Source organism: Mytilus californianus, unplaced genomic scaffold (genome assembly GCF_021869535.1).
Source record: "Mytilus californianus isolate M0D057914Y unplaced genomic scaffold, xbMytCali1.0.p SCAF_6, whole genome shotgun sequence".
In the NCBI taxonomy this organism is placed as follows: Eukaryota; Metazoa; Mollusca; class Bivalvia; order Mytilida; family Mytilidae; genus Mytilus; species Mytilus californianus.
In genome coordinates this window covers 107,440,387-107,452,880 of record NW_026262712.1, presented here as the reverse complement: position 1 = coordinate 107,452,880, position 12,494 = coordinate 107,440,387, and positions in this window count along the sequence as shown.

Sequence of the window (12,494 nt, the reverse complement as noted above, 5' to 3'; positions counted from 1 at the left end):
TGCCTCTCAGGCCAAAAATCAGATGGTTTAACAATGTGATTTTTTAAGTTGAACGGGAATGTGGCTTTAATCTTTGTTGAATCGGCCTTATTTTGTATGAGCATGATATTGCTGTCAATGCTAGTTTTCGGTGTCGAAGATCAAACACAAATCCAATTTAAATTGAGAATTTACCGTATTTCACCCAAGGAGAAATATAAATACCTATCAATTTGTCTTTAAATTAAGACGCTATTTTGTGCTATTTAAGCACTCAACCGACATAATATATGCATGGTATGCATATAAAAAAATATTCAATTGCATATTCGATCTCTATATAAAAAATTCGCTGATCACAAAACTGTAGGATAATATATTTAAACTATTAAGCGGAACAAAAAACAACACAAACCCTGGTTTTGTTCCAAAATTTAAGTTTTAAAATTGGTATATAGAGAAACAGTGCATAAAACATATTAAATGGCACACTCAGAAACAATATAAGCTAGCAGTAAGAAAAGAGGTATACAATAGCTTACAAAATAATTAGTAGGTCGTAATTTTGACCTGTATTCTCTTTCAAACTATTTGTAAATATATATAACTTTTAATTAATATATAGTACACGTTAAAAAGCAGATTCTTGGCACGCATGTTGTAAGATCTAACACCTACGTAATATAAAAAAAAACCAAGGAGCTGTGGTATATTTTCCAATGAAACAACTATCCAATAGAGTTCAAATGACATGGATATAAGCACCTGAATTTCACCATACGGTCTTCGACAATGAGCAAAACTCATACCCTTTAGTAAGCTATTAAAGGCCCCATCATGACAAATGTGAAACAATTCAAACGAGAAAACCAACGGCCTGATTTATATAAGAAATACTAGTTTAAACAATAAGCTTATATGACAGACAGGGGCCGACGACAAACCATTAAATTACAGACTCTTGACTTTGGACAGACGCGTAAAGAATGAGACAGGGTTAAACGTTTTCTGAGCGCTCACCAATTCTAGCCTTGGTCATAGGTGTAACAGCATTGTGATAAAGTGGTATTTTGGTATATTTTTATAAAATCAATGGTAATACCGTTAAGAAAAGGGATTTCCAGATCTCATCACGGTATTAAAAAAATTATAAAAAAAAACGAACTCCAAGGCAAATAAAAAAAGGGGAAATCCATGAAAACTGAAGAAATCAAACGTTATCAATGGACGGAACGGGTGAAAAACTACTGCCATATTCCTGACACGGTAAAGGCATTTTCCAAAACAAATGGGTTAAACCTGGTGTTATAGTTAGCTAAACCTCCCACTTGTATGACAGTTGTTTACATTCCGTTATATTTCCAAAATTGGGTAAGCAACCAAAACAGACATATAGTATTATGTGACAATAATTGTGATAAAAGAAGAATAAGTTGCTTCAAAGGATCAATGAGTTTTAATGGATCGTATAGAAGTTTACGGGCTCTATCAACAACATCCTCGTTGAAAGTAGGATGTGATATCCTGTTTGTGATAAGAATTCTACTTGTACAGTCTAACTTCAAACCAAATCTTTGTGTCTATTAAAGAATTTAGTAATTTTAAGAAAGTTATAATTTAAGTTATATAATATATATTACTTTCATTGAAAGCGTACTAGCTAAGAAACATACTCGCCGTAAGAAGGGCCAAAGGAACAGCACCGTCCAAAAGATAGTTTATTAACAATAGAGAACGACAAATTGTCTCCTTTGTCGTAAATTTTCGTAACGAGTTTCCCTTATGAACTGTTATATCCAAAGCTATAGAAACGAACCATTACTGCTGTGTGTATTAGATTTATTTAGAGTAGGTTCCATTGAGTAAATTTCCACAGTTTTATTAGAGAATTATTAATTATTTACAGCAAACATATAAACAAGGTAACAGTAATTATTATAAAATTTATCAATTAAATTGAATTTAGACGTATCTTAACTAGCTGAGTCTGATCATAAACTGTAAGCACAGTTTACTTTCTTACATCAGCCGAATCCCGGGGATCAAACCAGCGATACTGTCATCGAAATTTGCTGCCTCTCCATCATGCATGTAAAATAATGTACCTGGTTCATTTAAACCTATAGGGACTTGTTTATTGATACCCGCTTCACGATTCACTGAAATGGGTATATATTTCTACCTCACAACATAAACATGCACTCGATGAAGTTAATTTCTTGACTATGGTACTGTGCAAATATAGTACTGTAAGACATGGTACCAGCTTAGACTTTCTTTCATTTTTGGAAGGCCATCAAAGACCACCACCCGGATTTTGATTAGCCGAATTTGCAACAAACGTAAATTTTTCATTAGATAATTGCCAAAAAAACTCATCAAAGTACTTTGTTATGGGAATATTCAAATTATCTGCAAGACATCAAACCAACCCAAAACCAAATGAACCAAAGTACTGACAGACTGTGGTTACTTAGGTGCCTGTCGCAAATGTCAAACAGATGCAAGACTATTTACATACGTAAATAGGCTCCCTTGTGAAATGCATACATAGACATAGAACTAATACACCAAAGAAACCTAATACTAGTATAATAGAAGATTTTATAGGTAGACAAATTCAAAGAGTTTTTAGTTTAATGCCACTTACCCACTTACGCAATTCAGTCGGGAGGTCATGCAGTTTTAGGCTGATCTTTTTTTTTTACCGAGAACCAATTAATTCACCAAAAATCAAATTGTCTTGCTAGTTAGACATTAAACAAGGTTCATTTCTCTGATGCATGTCAGATTGCAATTAATATGACAATTGATAGATCACACCGTTTTACTTTGGTTCTACGAGAAATTAACATTGACATACTACGTACGGCTGTGGTACAATGTACTAATAGGATTCTCTTATTATACATAAAGATATAGAAGCATTTGAACTTAAGATCATCTTTTATTTTCAATATATTGTAAGCTTATAAGATCTGTGTAAAGACAACCACCAAAATCACACTTAAGGATGTGGCGAACATCCTTAAAATATTTTGAAGTCAACATACAGTCTACAACACTAAACACATATAAAAATATGAAACAACTATCCACCAGTGACCAAAGGAGTGTAAAGTGCTATATGTACTTTTACGTGGCCTTCAACAATGAATCGAACTCACATCTCTATAAGCAGTTGCCTTATCTTTTATCATGCATCAGTTAACATTCTTTATCTCAAGAAATGCAAAATATTCAAACTGCAAAATTAATATAGCTATCTCGAAAATTATTTAATCTCTAATTTATGAGAAGTTTTTTTCTAAAGTCATACTTGTTTGCTTAGCTAATACTTATATTGTAGCATGAATAATAGTACGTATCCCTGGTTACGATGCATTTTTTCTCTCGAATTTATAGGTTGCCCAACTACATTATTTTTTCAATGTTGAGAAAATTGATGAATGTATCGAACAATTGTGAATGTAATATTATATAGCTCTATTGGCAAGAAATTCAATAAGAACAAACATCAAGAATGCTTTTTACATGGACAGTACTTTCGTTAATTTCAATACTCAACTGAACTTGCAAATGACCCAACTAAATCTATACTTTGCATGACCCCTAGAGATTTATTTGCTGTTTGCATAAAAACAAAAAAAGACTAATCGAATTGTCAATAATTTAATAAAGTTTGGAGTTTTCCCAGCAGACGATCGACGTCCAACGATTCCCATGCACATATATATCGCCAATGACAGTCAGCAGGGTTTAAGAACATCCGTTGTTCGACCTGTTAGTCAAATGCGTTTTGTTAAAATATACTTTTTCACTTTTTTGGTCTTTTGGAAAATGTTGTCCGTGCTGTATTTAGACCCCTCTACCAAGAAATTTGTTTTGCATGCACACGTATAAAAAATTTTATCCAACGCAATCATAGGTTTGAACGTATAGAGTTATATAGTCCAAGTTATGTGAGTCACAGCTATATCATATTCTGAGAATTGATCGATAGTCATAAATTGAAAATAAAATCCATTTTGATCAGATTTCTGCTGAATTCCAATCTTTAGAGAGCATTTGATATTCTAAATACCTAGAAAGTTATTTGGAAACATTACTTTCCTAATTGAATATTATAAATTACAACAGAGATTCCAAGTACAGTAATTTACTAGCAGTTTTGTAACTTGTGAGAATGTAAAATTTAATAATACTCATTTCATTTATTTATCATGAGATATTCTATATACGCTCATAAATAAGCCAGTTATAACTATACCAGCAAGTAAAAGATAAAATCACAGTTCAAGTTTAAGAAAGTTGATTAAATATTAAAGGTTGGAGGGAGGGAGATACACAGGAGGCAACCAAAAGTCATAAGTCGAAAAACGGACAAAACAATGGCCAAAAGAAAAGACAAAAAGACCAACAATGCAGCAACACCAACCCCACAAAAAACGTAGTGATCACAGGTGTTCAGGAATGGTCATCAGTATAGGTGTCAAACCACCAATTCACCCACTGAATTTTAGAACGAATGTAAAAGTAGCCCTTCCCTGACATAAATAGTGCTTTTGATGTCATTGTTTACTAAATAACCTACAAATTTGCTGAAATGAATCTTTTGGTGAAAGAGAAATATGTTTAGACCACTTTGAGCTATTTACTTGTCTATAAGTTTGCATTAAAAATTGAGGACTAATGCGCTCCATAGTATACTAATTTAAGAATTCCAGAAAACCAGAGGTTATTTTTTGTAGTATTTGGCTTCCGAACGGTAGCTCTTCGTTCCAAGACTTTAAACAGTGGTTGAAAATTGCATGTAGAAAGGTGATACATGTATGATTCAGGATATACCTGGTTTCTATGAAGTTAAACAAAGATAAAATATTTAGACAGCTGTGAAAATTGCAAAATGTGGTTGAATAGATAGGGATTTTGAATTGTTTGTCTGACACCTATAATGACACCCCTAGATTTTATAGAACAATAATTAATACCCCAACCATCTCTTTATTTAGAGTTGTACGCATTTTTTACACGGTCTGATTTCACTTAGTAGAATATTCCTCGATATGAATTAACACTGATTTTAACAGAAACGTTAGCGTAAATTTAGAGATCATTATTATACAATACAATACAATACAATACAATACAATACAATACAATACAATATTTTTATTGTCAATCAAGGACGCCCTAAGAGAGCAGTATAATTACAAATAATTTAGTACAATGATTATTATTAAATCTTAATGATATATAATGACAAAATATAGAATAGAAAAAAAATAAACACAAAAGAAAAAGCAAAACCCCAGATATGTATATATATTTAACATATAGAAATGTTGAGGCATATATTCAACTGTTTATGGATATCATTAGTGCCATAAAATTCAAATTTGGCCTATGAATGATTCACTGGGTCAGTTAACCGGCATCATTTACTTTTTTTAACATAATATTATCCCTCTCAGTTCAGAGACTGATTATTAAATTACATAGGCGTTTTAGAACTTCTAGATTCTCACAACCCATTACCCATATAAACATATTTTCGGTGCTACATTTCTTTAGATTAGGATAAGAAATACAAAGTTCTTTTATAAATGTTTTTCTATAAGTTTCTAATTTTTTGCATTGAAGGAGAAAGTGGATCTCATCTTCCACCTCCTCCTCACAAAGTTTACAAATACGCTCAGGAGCTGAGATGTTTTTGTGTCTCCCTGTTTCAATTGCAAGCTGATGGTCCCCAATTCTGAGTTCTGTTAATGCCTGACTTTGTTTAAAGTTGAGCAGGTTTAAATAGGGTTCAAAATTAAAATTTGTTTTGAATAAACGAAATGTACGAAGTTTATTTTTTTGGTTATAAATACTTCTTACATCATTAAAAATGTTAATCTTCCATTCTTTTATATACAATCCTTTAAGTTTTCCCATGACTATATATATATATTTTTAATACAATACTTACTCTTATGTAGTAAACTGTTGGGAGTGAGATCCAGAAGCTCCACAAAACTTTAATAATATAACTATACCATGAAGTGTGCCCTTTTTCATGTAGGCTTTTAGACAGTGCCAGTGCTTCTTTTAGTAAAATATCTTCAGATTTTTCTAAAGTTATCCAATATTTAAGGATGCTTATTAAAATAGGCAATTGTATGGGTAAATGTCCCACTTCTGCCATAACAGCATTGTTTGACACCAAGTATATATTTACAACTTTTTACATTCAATTTTTCAAGTATAAAATCATTACATAGTTTATAAAGGGAAGATGAATCCTTGAGTTTTGAGGGACTGCCAGCACCCCATATTTCTGATCCGTAAAGTAAAATTGGCTGAATTGTGTGGTCAAATATATGAATGAAGGTTGAAATTTTTGGAAGTGAATCATTAAATGATTTTCTTAGTTAAAAAAAGGCCTTTAACCCCTTTTTGTAAAGTTCAGATTTTGCCTTTGTAAATGCACCAGATGCTGAAAATACAACTCCCAAATATCTATAATGTTTAACATTTTCTAATGTGATATTATTGATTGTAAATTTTGAACCCAATAAGCGACCAGACGTGTTAAATATCACACATTTAGTTTTTTCATAGTTTATTTTCAGGTTCCACTGCAAGCAATAAGATGACAGCCTATTAAGAGAATTCTGCAGTCCCTTTTCACTTGAAGATAACAATACCATATCATCAGCATACAGCAAACAACTCAATGGATTCTTATTTAATAATGCTGGGTCACTAGAGATATCAAAATCATTCTTTATTTCGTTAATAAATATTTTGAATAAATTTGGGCTTAAATTGTCTCCCTGTCTTACCCCAACATCAGATTGAAAAAATTCAGTCAAATTATGACCTGATTTGACACATAGTTTAGTATTGGCATACATGTTTTTCAATATATGATAAAATTTATCACTTACGCCAATTTGTCTCAGTTTATAGAAAAGCCCCTGAAGCCAAACTGAATCAAAAGCTTTTTTAAAACCAATAAAGCATGCATACAAAGGTTTACTCCCTTTTTTTGTATGTTTTTCAATAAGGGATCTTAGAACAAACATGTGATCCACAGTACGTTTTTTCTTTGTAAATCCTATTTGTTCGTGGGGTATAATATTGATTTTTAAAAGAAATTTATCTAACCGTAAATTGAGGACTTTTGTGAATAATTTTCCAACACAGCTATTAATAACAATGCCTCTATAATTAGATGGATCATCTTTATCTCCATTTTTATGAATAGGACAAATATACCCTTGACTCCACTGAGTTGGATACTCCCCTGATGAGAATATAGTATTAAATAGTTTATTAATTGGTTTCACCAAAACCGACTGGCCACATTTAAGCATCTCATTTATTATTACATCAAAGCCTGCTGCTTTATTATTCTTTAGCTCTTTTATTGCTTTATGTATTTCATTCTCAGATATGATGTAATCTAATTCGTTAAAAGTTTAGTTTTTTTCTAAATTTTCTAAAAGTATATCCATTCCTTTATTTGAGTATGTCTCTTTGTTCAATTTCCTGAAATAATCATACCAATCAGTTTCAGATACATTACTTTCATCATCAGTTTTAAATTTATCTTTTGATTTAAGCTGATCAAGCAGTTTCCAGTATTCTTTTGGATTTGTATTTATAATCTCTTGGCGGTATTTGCGAGACTTAAGTTTTCTAAGTTTCCTATATTGCTTAAGTGTACTAAAATATTAAGATCTAACATTTGGGTCCCTGTCATATTTAAGAAAGAGATTAAGTCTATTGTCAAGATGTTTTTTTTTTAAGTTTATCAGTGACATATCATACCACTTAAAAGAGGAGTTACTTGATTTAGCCTTTCGGCATGCAGTATTTTTGTTCTTAGGGCTCCACCTTTCTTTTTGGGGCACTGATCAGCTGCATCATAAATAATTTTATTGAAATTGTTAACAATATTTTCAATTTTATTTTTCTCTATGGAAAAGTTATTAGATATTGAGTTTTCAAATTCAAATAACTAGTGCTTTGACTGTATTGGATTCTAATGCCAGTTTAACTTTGGTTTCAGAGTTATCATCCCATTTATATGTATTAGGTAGACCAGCCAATTTTGGATTAACAACATGTAAAAAACAATTAACATTTATGAGGGGCCTGATGGGTTATTTTCGTTGAAGAACGTGATCGGCGCATTTTCGCTATCGTGATCCGTTTTTCTACAGATTTATTTTTTTTCATATTTTCGTGATCCGTGATCATGGAAATTTATTTTCTGTGAATCGTGATTGACAAAAAAATCAACTCGTGAATCGTGACGACCCCCCCCCCCCCCTAACTGTCCTCCATATTATTAGGTCTTTGTTTATAAAAGTACATACTCTTCACCAATGCAGTTCAAGATTGAATTACCAACTATGAGTACAACAAGAGCAGTTCAGTTTTGTTGCAAATGTTTCTTTTTAAAGTATTTATAAAGTAAACCAAAAATATGAAAATACATAAATTACAATACAAAAATCTCTGTAAAAGCCTTTATAAATATACTACATATACTTTATTTGAAAAGTATTATATTATATAGTACCAAAAATAGAAAGTATAACTCAATACCGAACTCCAAGTCAATCGAAAAAAAAAGAGGGAATTCCACAAAAACGGGCAGAATCAATTTGCGCCAATTACAGTTTTGAAAAGGCATCAGTTGCGCCACTCTCTATTTTTCTGATGGTATTAATTGCGCAAATAAATGGAATCAAATTGCGCCACATTTACCTGTAAATTAGGTCAACCATTTTGTTGATATATATATAAGTAACCATAAATTAGATGATATTTTTATTGGCGCAAATGATACCTTTAGTTTTTAAAATGAAGTGGCGCAGAAGTAGCATTGGCGCAAATAAGTTGTGGTGCAAATGAGTTCATTTTTGGCGCAAAAAAGATATCGCCCACAAAAACTGACAAAATCAAACGTTATTAAGTGAAAAACATCTGTTATATTCCTGAATTAGTACATGCATTTTCTGAAGAAAAATAAGACTAGCCTAGTCCTTGTATCAAGAAATAGAATGTTGTTAACACATGATAACTGGATCGCCTTGTCTGTCGGGAACACATGCATATATTTACACCTTGTCCTGTCTAACATTGTAGATACAAATCATCACTGCATTATAATTATCATTCCGGCGGACAACATAAGGAATTAAATAGATATTCCCAGGAAAGCTAACCAATCTTTCTCCTTCCAAGTCGGTAAATTGAATGATGTGCAGCCACTGACTATGGCAAATATTGATTCACAAAGCCGATGACATTAATTACATAGAAACTGTTAGAGATATAAAATCAGCTTTCCTATAAAATAACAGTAGATTAATACCATTGTCTCTTAATTCTGGGAAATACAATAAACGTATCCTAATTTATGTAAATAAATTGTTTGTCAACGCGTTCCTAATGACTCGGATGTAAGTTTCCATGGCAACGAATAGTATCTTATTTACCGGATTTCATAAAATGGCAAAATGGGTGCATATGAAATAAATGGATTTAATGGAACTTCAAAGATTGATGCATTAAGTTTTGTTGTTGGAATCAAGATGTATTGAACTGATGCCTGTAGAGATTGGATTGCCTTTGTTCGGGTAAGTACTATTGTTACGCAAGAAGTATATATTTGATAATGTCAAGGTTTTTCAAGAAGTTTTTGAAGAAGGTAGCCCTTTTTTGTATTGTGTATACTAGTATTCAGTATCGTAAGTGAAACATGTATTTATACGTTGTTTTTTTTTTCTAAAATCGTTTTCGGAGTCCGAGTTTTCCCGCCCATGTATGTATATTACCAACAACTTACTGTTTGTAACGTCGATTAACAAATAAGCATGATAAACTTCAAACTAGTTTAACCAGGCCACATTCTGTATGTGTCTGTCCCAAGTCAGGAGCCTGTAATTCAGTGGTTGTCATTTTTTGGTTGTATATCATATTTGTTTTTCGTTCTTTATTTTGTACATAAATCCGGCCGTTGGTTTTCTCGTTTGAATTGTTTTACATTTGTCATTTCGAAGCCATTTATAGCTGACTATGCGGTATGGGTTTTACTCATTGTTGAAGGCCGTACGGTGACCTATAGTTGTTAATTTCTGTGTCATTTGGTCTCTTGTGGAGAGTTGTCTCATTGGTAATCAAACCACATTTTCTTATTTTTATATTTACTTACATGATGGTAAATTATATTGGAAATGATACTTGTTGCATGTAACATTTCTATTCGAAATGTCAAAGAAGTAGCGCAAAATTCCTCTGAGAGGATTTGTTTCACAACACGACCATTTTGAAAAAAAAATCTTTCAATCTTTACATAACCGCACGGGTTGACTATGTATAGAAATTTGGTCATCCCTTGGTCTTGTTCTCTCTGGTAGTAAAACGCTTGCCAAAGAAGGGCATCTGTCTAGCTGCATGTGCGGTTTGTATCAATTAGCAGCCACGTCCGGTCAGAATGGGGACGTTAATTCCAATGTCTCGTGTATAGAGAGAGTGCCACGCTCTCTGCATGTTAAGAAACATTGTAAAATCTTTTTGAGGGCCCATATGGGTGGCCTGTTGCAAGGCTTATTGCTGTCTATTCCTTAATTTTCAGAGGCATTCCAAATTTCTCGCCTTTCATCCCGGTCGAACCCCTAATACAGGACCTATACCTATTGCATTATTGTTAATGTGTTCTCGTCAGGAACCATTAGACTTTTAGCAAGTAATAATCAATTATTTTTTACTTAAATTCATAATACCACAGCCAAATGTGTGTTGTTTAAGGTTAAACCAATACTATACAGATCGCCAATTTATAAATACCTGAAATTAAACCGCAATTTTGACAGATGTTGGCAAATTTTGAGCATTTATTAAAAAATATGTAAAAGAAGGACATGTTTAACCAAAACCAAAATTATATTCTTATATACAGGCATATATGGTATTTTTTCAGAGACGAGTGCCTCTATCGGGAAACTGCTCAATTGTAGTCTTTTAAGTTTTAATGGGTTTTTGTTTCGCTCAATAGGGAATTCGTTGATCATGGGAACTTTAAATATTATATTTTGAATTTATTTACATCTTTATATACTAAAGGCACTGTATAGCTTAACTGACAAAATTGAATCCAAAATACGATGGATGGACCGCGCGCTTTCTGTAAAATAGATGAAACGGAAAGAATAGGTGAAAAGGAACAATGTTATATAAGTAATGAGTATATATTACAAAATAAAGCTTTTAATTAAAAACACTTCAGTCCATATTTTGGTAGTAAAGAGAAATTATTTGCAAGATAAATGTTAAAGATATATTATATCTGGTTACTATAAATTGACATAAATTATAGTTTGTTCTTATGTTGTACTGTAACACCACTGTCTCATGTTAGGGGTGGGATTGAGCGCTTGAAAACATGTTTAACACCACCACATTCTTTATGAACCTGTCGCAAGAAAGGAGCCTGAAGTTCAGTGGTTGTCGTTGGTTCATGTCTGTCATATTTGGTTTTCGTAACTGTTTTTTTCATAAATTAGGTGGTTAGTTTTCTCAATTGAATTGTTTCATATTTTTCATGTCGGGACCTTTTATAGCCGACTATACGGCATGGGTTTTTCTCATCGTTGAAGGCCGTACGGTTGCCTATTATTGCTTTCATCCACTTCATTTGAACTTTGGTGGATAGTTGTATCATTGGCAATCATACCACATCTCCTCATTTTTATACAAGAAAAAAAACAGCTTATAAACATCAGTACACTTCAGAATAGATAGTGTGAAACAAAAAAGAACGACAGTCCAATAGTATCATTTCAATTAAAAATTATAAATAAAAACTGTAACTTGTTACACTTAATAAACTTATCCTTAGACGAAACATCAATTATATAGTCTTAGTTTTCATGACAATCTCCTTATACTATCAGAATCACAAAGCGGTTTACAGTTCGATTTGAAGAAAAAACTGGAAAAATAAATGCTAGAAATGGCATTTGACTGTTAGAATAACTTTAATACCAATAAAACACAAATTATGATTTTTTTCACAACAGTCAATTTCTCTATTAAAAATCAATCATCTTACTGATGTTTCAGAGCATATTTTTTCCTTAGAACATTATTGATAACATAGGAAGATTTAAGAGATCAGACAGGAACTATCCAAGAAAGCACTAAAAGCTTTCTTCTGACTAAAAATGATATGTCTAATTTTCAGCATGTTCCTGTTGATTTATCATATAAATTATTAGACTTATAAATAAAACCCATAATATTGTGTAAGAGTGAATTATGGTTAATGGAAAAATACTACTCTAATTTTTTGAGAAACAGAATCTGTGGAACTAACTGTGATATTTTATCATTGACATAAAGATTCGGCTTTGTGTGGATCATTTTTGTAAAATTGTTTTAGGAATTAAGAAAACCTCATTTAATATTGCCCTGAAGTCTGAGTTGGGACAGTTTCTGCTTTACTCATTAATAAA